The following is an 11,282-nucleotide window of genomic DNA, read 5'->3' as shown; positions in this document are numbered from 1 at the left end:
GCCAAGACGCTCCGCCCTCCTCCGCGTCTGCTTCGCAGCGATCACCTCCGGTGACAGTCGGCGACTGAGCGCTTTCCCCGCCCTCCCGTCGTGCGGATGGGAGCACGAGTTCACGAAGAACAGCAGCGGTTACACTATGAGACCTCCTTTAGCAGTGGCAAAATATAGTAGTAGGTTTTTACCCTTTAAACTGGTACAAAACTGACACCTTTATACAAGGCATCATGTTTGCAATAACCACAACACAAGTAGTCAAAATGCATTTTAACGATCATGTTCGCAATAACCACAACACAAGTAGTCAAAATGCATTTTGACTACTTGTGTTGTGGTTATTGCAAACATGATGCCTTGTATAAAGGTGTCAGTTTTGTACCAGTTTAAAGGGTAAAAACCTACTACTACTACAACAGCAGCGGTATCATTTTCGAATTGAGCTGCAAATGAATCGACCGTGGGTGCAGGATCTCGGCACGCCGATGGTGGGCCGAAGCGTCTGGCGGAAAGCATCGCGGTCCAGTCGTTCCCGGTCTCTGTATGAAATCGTCGTGACGGATGGAGGAATAATATAATTGGTGAGGCCACTTTGCACGACACGAGAATCGTGATCCTGCAGTACCCCCCTCCACGTCTTCGATAACAAAGTCGGTCGCGGTTGCGGCGTCGGCGGACGCGAGGCTGTGATCCGGTGTTGTTTTCCTGAGCAACGTGTCGCGCAGTTCGATAATCTCGGAGAGATCCGCCGTTGATTCTACCACGGGAAGCCGTTCGGTGCGGGACAGTTCAGGTCACAATTCTAGATTTGAAGCTTCCGTGACTGCAAGGATTCATATTCTTGTTTTTTTGGTAAAGTTGGTAAAGTCAAAAATGAAAATATTTTTTTTTAATGTTTTACCTACGTGACTTTACCGAAAAAACCCAAGAATATAGTTCAAGTCACCGCAGGCGATATAGCGAGAGTCAAGTGACCCAAGCCAAGCGAAGCAGAAAGCTCGGGGAGGAATTCCGACAGCGCTGGAGGCGGCGGTCAATTGACGACGGAGATCGTAGACGTCCCAGCATGCTGTGCGTTATTCTCGCGAGCGGCAGCTCGGAGGACGTGGTTGTGAACGAGTCGCTCAGGACTCAATCTCTGACGGGAATTGAAGCTCACGGCATTCCCGTCCTCAGACAGACGACTAACGTGGCATCCCGCCAGACGCTGATGTAAAATTATCTTTCGAATTGGTGGCGCTTGTTACGAATTTATTTGTTCACTTGTTCACATTCTCTGTGCTAATGGGAGCCGAATTCCTGTGATGTATTCGGCTTGTTTGTGGTGTGCAGCAAAGTGGTAGATGAGCCAAAACATTGTGCAGAATTTTAATAAGCCCGTTTTTTTCATTGTAGCGCTCACAAACAGAATGTCTGCCAAACGCCAAAGTTCGCCAAGATTGAAACAGAGTCACGGTACATCACCTGGTGTAAAGGGTGACCCAAAGGGTGCCTTGGTTTGATGGCTCAAACGGTTGGCTACGTACGGTGCGAAAAAAGTTCAACATACATACATATGGGACGGGCATATGGGTTTCAGAATTAGAATCTTCCTTTAATGCTTTAGAAATCCGATGAGCTATGAAGCTCTTTTCCCCCCACAGATGTCCAGTAGGGGCGAATCAGAAAGTTACAAGCTCAAAAAATAAAAAATAAAACGATACGACTGCAAAGTATTGTAAAGGTAAAAAAATCGCTAAACACAAAAACATAACGTGTACAGGCGCATCGCCCTGTACACACGTTTTGAGGGGCAGTTGCGCCATTCACCGCCGTTTTCCCAATGCCCATCAAGTGGGATTTCAAGTTCATATATTAGGTATAGCCCTGTGAGCCATTCGGCTCTTGAATCGGGTGCAACCGCAACAAACAAAAAACAAAAACATGAACAAAAATACCTCTTATAGTGACTATGTGCAAACAGAAAATCCAAGAAAAGACAGCAAAATATTGCAGAAAAATCACCGTACACCAACGCTGTGTGATAAAATCCCAGTGGGTTTGAACTCGCAACTCTTCGGACCGTGAGCCGAAGCTCTCTTGCAGCGACGGTTAAAGTTAAACGGGACGTGAAACATTCTCTCTGCACACAGACCACTGCGACGGCATTCAAAGTGAGCGCGGGCAAAAGCTCTCGCGGCAATTGGCACGATTGGACCCCGCTGCTTGAAATCATCCATCGGGCACACTCGCTCTGCCCACGCGGTGACCCCGGGTAGACGCATCACGTTGTGACGCGTCGTGGTTTTCATTCGCGATGTCGCCTCGTGCGAGGTTTGACACTCCGCGCTGTCGTCGAACCGTGACTCACTCTGTGCCGCGTTGCACGACGCAACCGTGGCGCCATTTTCTCTGCATCGAGGCCGACATCATCATCATCATCGTCGTCGTCATCGGCCATGGTCAATCCTCTTCTGGATGAAGGCTTCCCCACATCGATGCCGCCGATACACGTGGTTACATGCACGTGAAGTGATGTCATCGCTCTATCCATCGCAGCATGTGGTTTTCTATAAATTACTCAGAGCAAAATAAAAATGTTTTTTTTGACATATTGTCAGAATGTGAAAACAAAAACGAAGTATATACAGATCCATGTTTCTCCCTAAAGGATTTAGAAGGGATTTGTGTGTATTGGGAGCACTGGTGCTGGTTTAAGTGCAATGTCTTTCTTATCATATCCTATCCACAAGCAATTGTTTCTGAATTTGGCTTGGGCGACGCCTACGTTGACTCGGCATTAAAATGGGTACCCTGATTGCTCACCGTACGTGGCCCTACCCTCTATGCGACTAAACAGGTGACCGTTCTCCTTCTCGGGAATAATTTCAGACGAGGCATATTTTGAGAGTGGGGTGTATTAAAAGTAATTCCAAAGATGCAGTTATTGTTAAGAATATTTGATTATCAACAAGATAACAAAGGAGCGGTGGTTATAAGAATTCGCAGGACTGAGCCAGTGGTGGGAATGCCACACGTTACGTAACAATATCAACCATTACACTAATGCACAGTTGTTTTTGAAAGTGGTTTCAATATTATTGTAATCTATGGTCATTGAGACATTTTATCTATATGTACAAATATACAGTGGTCCCTTAGTTCACGATGCCATTGATTAACGATGTTTAGATTAACGATCCACCTCCCACAGGGTCCCATTGGTTCTATTAACAACAAATGTTCGATTAACGATATGTTTACGATATCACGTGACCGTCAATTTCGGCCAATTGGAGTGCTGCGAAGTGGACTCGGCAGACCTCAGCCAATCAGCGACCTTCTTCTCCATCAACCAGTTAAGCCATCGATCTTCTTAGCCTAAGGTAAGAATTTGTATTTTATGCTCTGTTTGCTTACCTTTTTATGCTGTATTCATTATTTACCCACGTTTCTATGAATATTAATGCTTTAATATGTTCGTATTCCGTTTATTTAAATTGCGTGTTTAAATATTATAAACTGCGTTTTAGGGTGAAAAAGGTCAACTTCCGATCGTCTTGGAGCAAATTGAGCCTTGCTCGTTTATTTCCAACATTCTATGAGCGATTAATCTCAATTAACGATGGTTTTCGTGGAACCAATATCGTGAACCGAGGGACCACTGCATACCATAATAATGACCGCCATCGAATTGCACATGGAGAGGCTGTGAACCTATTTGCTGTACTGCCATATACAGGCCACGCCACTGTGGGCTCATTCACTGGCACCATCCCTCATTCCAGAGATGCTGTGCCCAGTCCTCCGACTGCATTTCAATTTTCTCATCTTCTCATCATTATCGATCTTCCCTTCCGCAAACGCCAAATTGCCCCGCATAGATTCCAGATTATTTCTTCATTTTTTTTTACAGGTGGGAGCCCATTGCCACGACGATCTTCTTCTTCTTTCGTTTAGCTGATGTAGATGCAGAACAACAACCACAATGTCACGTCCTATGTCAAATGTCTGGATTAAGGGCTTGATGTTGAAGCTCGCAAGGACCATCCACAGCCTCCAAAACAATACGCCTGACATGGACGACCCTGAGCAATAGGCGACTGCGCGTCTTTATGGGCCACAAAGCCAGCTCACCCCTGTTCCTCGACATTGCCACGATCATCCCCGTGCAGTCCACAAACTCTGCCTTCACAGCTCGCCATTGCAGGCCCGCAGCACCGTGCTCAGCTATTAAAATAAACACAAGACGAGAAAAGGTCACGCATTTGTATACATACAAATATATATTGCCCAACCTTTCCTAAAGTGATATCCTGACATTTAATGCTTAGCTCTGAGATGTTTTCCCCTCTTTCCATCTTAATGCTCTAAATTGCGTGACCTTATAAACCGCCACGTAACCTTAAGAATGCTTCTCATTTAAAGAGCTCCATTCTTTCGTCCCTTCACGTGTCTCATCTCCGCAGTCTGCCGATGTGTTGGGGCTGCATTAACTTAGACAAGGCGATCAAAACAACGCACGTGCGAGAGAGCGCAGTGACATGCCATCACCTGGCCTTGAATATGAACCTCAAATTGAATATGAACCTCAAACTTTAGCCCACTCTGTCAAGGTATATGGTAACATTTACTAAAACTACGAATTTTTATTTTACCAGGTAAGACACACTGAGCTTTGTAGCTCTTTTTCGGAAGCGACCTGGCCACAAATGGTAACTCATCAAAGTATGTATGTTGAACTTCTTTCGCACCGTATGTAGCCAACCGTGCTAATCGGAAGTGGCTTATCATGTGGAAATGTTTATTATCCAAATACTCTAAGCGCGTGTTTTACTGGTAGGAACTTTCTGGTTACACCAGCCCACAGGGGATTATTGTGTCCGTCCGTCGTGCAGGGAGGGGATGTCTGGGGAGGGAGGGGTTGGGTGGGGAGGGGAGGGGAGGGTGGGGTGGGGTGGGGAGGGGCTGACTGGGGAGAGTGGAGCTGGGTGGGGAGGGGCTGGGTGGGGAGGGTGGGGAGGGGCTGGGAGGGGTGGGGCTGGTCATTCCGTGGTGCCCTGATAAAACTCAACGTTTAACCTACTCACGCCGGCTTGTGCCCGCCCTCACAGTCGGGCATATTTGCGGAATACACCACGCCGCCGTTGACCCTGGCCATTGACCGAGCAACCCAACGTTCCTACCAGCTCCCTCCGCAGGAATGTGTTAAATGTGGAGGGAGAAACCGTTCGACCCAGAGAAAAATCCACGCGGCCACGGGGAGAGAGACATCGGAAACTCCAAATATACAGCAGGCGTCAGGGTCAGGATCGAACCCGCAACCTCCTGTATACCAGACGAGGTAGTTAACATCTCTCCACCACGGCAAATACCTCCACACCCAGCATTCCACATCCAGTATTACTCTCACTGTGGCTACAAGTCGCGTGTCCACTTCAGTGACCGGCAACCCGGATAATATCCAGAAAGAAATCAGTCCTTCGCCTTAAGTGAGATATTACGTGTATTATCGCTTGTTCAACCAGTCATGCATTGTTCTGCGACACCGCTTAGTGGCAAATTACCTTTCTTGGGTTTTTATTTCAGTTTAACATTATCTTTCCGAGCAATGTCTAATGTAATGTTTTTCTTTCTCTCTCTCTCTCTCTCGTTGAGGCTGTGTGCACATATCAGTGTATCTGGAGGTGCTTTCAGTTATCTCTAAGCGCTCAATTTTCCAGCGCCGTTATCACTTGGATGACCGGTGTAAAATAGATGCCCCTTGTTCATTATAGCTCAACTGTCAGTTCGTTCATAAAATGAAAAATGATAAAGCACCGCACATTGGACCTTTGGTGAAGACCTTCATTCCACTCACTGTGATCACGAATATATCTCAATTCTTAGACTATTTGTGTCCTATTAAGGTATTTTTAAAGCAGTTTTAGTCATACAATTACCTATACAATGGCAGAGACGTGTCATCAAAATGTTCCCATGATCAAAATAGCATTGGGTGGTATTTGTGTTTCTAAGTCATCGGTAAAAATGTAATGTTCCTATGGCTAGTGACAATGCCATCCATAGGACAAAATAAATAATCAGACACTATGCCTCTTTCCCATATCATTGCCTCCACTTAAAACACATCTCAGTACTATATTTATTTTTTACACATCCCATTGATCACATGACTTTCTGAGAATATTTTTCCAGCAGAATTAGTTTCATTCAAGAAAATTCTGCTTTGGTCTCAACAGGTCGACGCGAAATGGAAAAAAGAGTTCACATCGCTACCATTAGTCCACCATGTTAGAGGGATGTCAATTTCTGAGGTATATCGCCATCACGGAGGCGAGATGTTAACTACCTCGCCTGGCATTCAGGATGTTCTGGGTTCGATCCCAACCCTGTATGTCTGTATATTTGGAGTTTGCATGTTCTCCCCGTGGCCGCGTTGATTTTTATCCGGGTCCTCCGGTTTTTCCCCTTCATGCGTTTCGAGTATTTGGCTGCTAGACATTTCCACATGATGATAAGCCACTTCGTTGAGCTATATTTTGTGGCCAGCTTCTTTCTGATACAGAGCTATGTAGCTCAGTGGGCCTTACCTGGTAAAAAAAAAGTTGAGTTTAGTTTTAGATTGACAGCTCTATTGGTCTTATCATGGAGTTGCAGTGTGCTCAATATTAATCATTACACTTATAGCTGATGGATTAAATATGACTTTCTTCACACCGATCTTTAGGAATGTTTTTTTTTTCTGCTTTGACTAACAAAGATGCATCACATCAACCGTGAGGTTCGTTTCCTTCCAGACCCTTGTGTGTATAATGACTAACTATTTATCTACATTTCTGGAAGTTTGGTCATTGGAACAGCAGATGAATATCTGAAACAATGGGCGCTTGTGTTGTTTTATTTTCGATAAAAAAAAATACCTACCATGAGCTTATCTTGTACAAATAGCGGCCCCTGTTTTTGCAGCCCTCTGAGGATCTTCCTCTCGTATGTGTGCGTTTCTCGAGGCAATCACGCGTTCTCCCACATGACAAACACCCCTTGAAAAGGACTTGATCAAATGTTCCAATGGATGTCCGTCCTTAAAAAAGAAAGTTTTTACACGCGACGAGACTTCACCTGGATAAATGATTGACAGAGGCAATCGTCCCAATAATTCAGGCGAGTTCAACGCCCTCATTTGAAGCCCACTGTTACTCTGTGGCCAATAAAATGAATATCACTTTGTCGAAAGTTACCAGTGGTGGTCCTACGTACTGATCCACGGGAATGTGGAATTTCCACAAAAGTGCGTCCTGAGCCACCAATAGAGAAAGGTTCCTCACGACACCGGTTATTTAGCGACGAGACGATTTGTAAAAGTACCGAAATTATGCGTTGCCGTAGCAGATCAAGACGTAAAACATTTAGGAAATCGTTGATAATTATGGGCTGGATACCGTTCGCGCGTGAAACTTTCAGTGGAGACAAAGCAGCATGAATCATTTCTGAACTTATAAATAACGTAACACTAAACTGTCTCTCTCTAAGTGGTCTGCCAATGTTGTGGTGTGCCCTACATTTGGGCAACACTACATTTAACGCGTGACATTCATCACCGATGACAAACGCGGCTAATTATGCGACCTGAGGACTCGATGATGAACGTGCCGTTATGCCATTTGCAACCTTGTGTCCAACACACGATCACACCCATGATTAGCACGGTTGGCTACGTACGGTGCGAATGAAGTTCAACATACATTCATACAAACAGTTGTCCAACGTACAAAATCAGTGGTTTCCATCCCACAAGAAAACATCCTAATAACACTGCTCACGTCAAAGAGAGGGCTCAGAATTAGACGTTTTAAAAATGTTATTTTAAAAACACTTCTGATTTCAGAGAAATGTTCAATACGCTCAACTAACTTCATATAATAATTGTTTTTTTTTTACCCTTCTATCTGGCAACAAACTGACACCTTTTTACAAGGAGTCATGTTTGCATAGACCGCAATACCTGCAGTCATAATACAAACAAAAGACATAACTCTGATAATGTGCACTGTCCTTGAAGTTGATTGGTCCACACCCGAGACAGCTCTAAGGAAAGCTGTCTCGGGTGTGGACCAATCAACTTCAAGGACAGTGCACATTATCAGAGTTATGTCTTTTGTTTGTATTATGACTGCAGGTATTGCGGTCTATGCAAACATGACTCCTTGTAAAAAGGTGTCAGTTTTGTTGCCAGATAGAAGGGTAAAAAAAACAATTATCATATTTTTACTGGCAAATGAGGTTCCCATAGTAACTTTATATATCACACGTTACTTCCCTTGATTATGCTCATTAAAATAGTTAACGTCTCGGCACCACCACAGTGGCGGGATGTTAACGACCATTTAAGCCGTGCCATTGTCGTGTGCTGTCAACTCAACTGAGAGCCCAACTTTCTATTTCAACTCAGTTGTCAAGCAGCAAATTTAATTTGTCCACTGTAACCACCCATCCCTTGCCACTTTTTCAATTACGGCCAAAGAGAGACGGGGGGAGGGGGGGAAAAAAACTTTCATTATTCTCTTTCTCATCTTTCCTAAGTGGCCTGGGGGCAATTTCCTCTTCATATTTGCCTCGCTTTAATATTCATCAAGTGAAAGGGGCTAAAGAGGATAATGGTGCGGCTATAACCAGAGCGTGCCCCCAGCTTGGCTGGCCCCCGGGATATGAATCGCAAGCTTTAACCTCAGTTAACCCATGAAATGTTGCCGGCAACATCTGATGTCATTTTTTTTTGCTCTCGATACAAATGCGTTTTTGAGTTGTTACTCAAGAGCCGTTCATGGATAACTATTAATATGCCGATATAAAACTGTTCATCAGGAGAGAAAACAATGGATTATCATCAGGCCTCCACAGTGTGAAGTGGAGTCTGCAACTCGTAACCACTCTGCCTCTCTGGCATCTATATTTACGCGCAATGAAGAAGAGCCATAACCCGAAACGTCGCCTATTATACAATTTTTCCCTTTTAACGCCACGCACAGTTTTTGAGGAATTTCTTGATTTTTGGTGACACTCAGCGAAATCGATATTGCTTTTTTGGAAAGCCAGTCCCCCCCCCCCCCCCCCAACATAGGAATGTGGAATTTCTACCATCTGTTCGTCGTGTGACCCAGGGCGATAAGCGCGCTGACCTTGTGTGCGTTTGAGCGGGGACAACTCCGACTCTGACAAATCCTCGTGTGGCTGCTGCGACAATTGGCGACGTTGCAACGCACACGAATTCGCAAGCACTTAACAATAATCTTATTTCCACAACATTCTCGCCCATTCGCTTTATTATTCACTGCAAATTAGTTCATTGGAATTTAATTAGCGCTCAGAAGCTTCGTGAAACAAAATCCTAATTGGAATGTACATCGAGATGAATTGTGCTTTTCTTCAATTAGTACGATTACTGATTAGTCTGTGCTGCGAGGTGCATTTACTCTCAGCCAGCATTCAAAAGAGGACACGCAGCAAGCTCAATTATCAATTAGGCTTGGCAATTAGTGAAGACATGTATTATCGAGAGACATTGGCAGGATGTGCTACAGATCATACCTAATTGCTAATTAGTCTACTCAACGATGTCCATGTTGTTCTGCCATTTATTGAACAGTTGGCAAAAATGATTCGATGCGAAACGCACCCTAGGCGCAGAAGAACAGGCAGCAGCATATTTTCATGACGATATTTTTTTTGCTCAAGTGTCATTGCACATTCGTTTGGCAGGTAACACACCCCTCGCTTGAGAGACGGCGCGTTTATTTTAAAAAACCAGACACAACACCAACAACGCGCGAATAAGATGTTTGCAGTTCCGGTATGGTGATGGCACTTTAGCATTAAGTTTGTATTATTAATAATAACGCAGCTCTGCGCCGAAGTGCCATGAGCAAGAGGGAGCATCGTCACAGCGTGTCCACTGGCCACAGTTACGATGGGCCACGCTGACAACCGACAGTCTCACACGGCGAGCAGTTTAAAGAGGTCACGTGCTCAAATCAAGACGGGTCCTCAATTCAGCCCCACCGTTCCTTTGGTGTCAATAAAATGAGTACCACTTTTTTTTGCTTGTCCCTCGGTGGCTAGGAGATGTTAACTACCTCGCCTGTTATACAGGAGGTCGTGGATTCTATCCCGACCCTGAGTTTGCGTGTTTTTCCCCGTGGTCGTGTAGATTTTTCTCCGGGTCCTCCGGTTTTTCCCTCCACGTTGAGAATAAACGTCACGCGTTCAGAGTATTCGGCTGCTATGCCTTCCCGCGTGATGAGCCACTTCGTCGAGCTATCAATTGTGGCCAGGTCGCTTCTGCAAAAGAGCTGTACAGCTCAGTGGTGCTTAGCTGGTAATATCACAAGAAAAATAATCCTTAGTTTAGTTCATAGAGTTATTGTTAAGGTAAAGAGCAACCCAGCCAGCAGCCAACTCGTAAACAAGACTTTTTTTTTAAATAGCGGTATGATTTTTTTTGCAAGCAGGAGGAAACTAGAGAGCTCGTGAGAAATCCACGATCAGAATCCGCACGCGAAGGCGAGGATCCGATTTGTTTGACTGATTTTCACCACGGAGCAAATGGCTGTCTTCTATTCACGTCCTGGCGGTGCCATCTCTGCAAGAGCCACCGCTCCCACCTCCACATCGCGTATTCCTCACTCGCGCCGACTCGAGGGGGATGGTCCAAGTGTCGTGATGCGAGCATTAAATGTAAACCGACAAGGAATGCATTTCACACTGATATTGACTCGCTACTGAATAGATAATACCAGGTTTGCCAAGATGTACACTTTAAAGTCACAACACAGGCCAACTATAATCCATCGTTTTGTCCGTGATTGTTAATGCTCGATATGGTCTTGGAGGGAGCCCCCTAGAAAGAACATTTACCAAGTTGTAAAACATCGTTTATTTACCAAAATAAATTAAAGGTCTTTAGAGTTTTCTGAAGGGAAATTAATATTTCACAGGCAGACTAAATAAATGAAGCAGGGTGCAATCTGTTAGCCTGTGGCTTTAATTAGCATGACTGCTGCGATGACGTTACACAAAAAAACAAATCATTACTTATTTACGAACAAAGGCATTGCTGACTCTTAAGAATCGTGTTTGGCAAAGGGCTGCTTTTAAATGTTTGGCCAATTTTCCGTGGATAAAATCTCACCCAGAGCTGTAATTGCGCATCCTCGGTAATAAATGAATCATTGTATTGTTCTTTTCGACAATGATGACCCACGGCGAAACCAATGGCGTGTGGGCAAGCCAACAGCATTTGCTTAGTGCAC

The sequence above is a fragment of the Lethenteron reissneri genome, chromosome 51 (genome assembly GCF_015708825.2).
Source record: "Lethenteron reissneri isolate LAM-NWPU_2019-01 chromosome 51, ASM1570882v1, whole genome shotgun sequence".
Classification (NCBI taxonomy): domain Eukaryota; kingdom Metazoa; phylum Chordata; class Hyperoartia; order Petromyzontiformes; family Petromyzontidae; genus Lethenteron; species Lethenteron reissneri.
Note: the sequence above shows the minus strand (reverse complement) of the source record.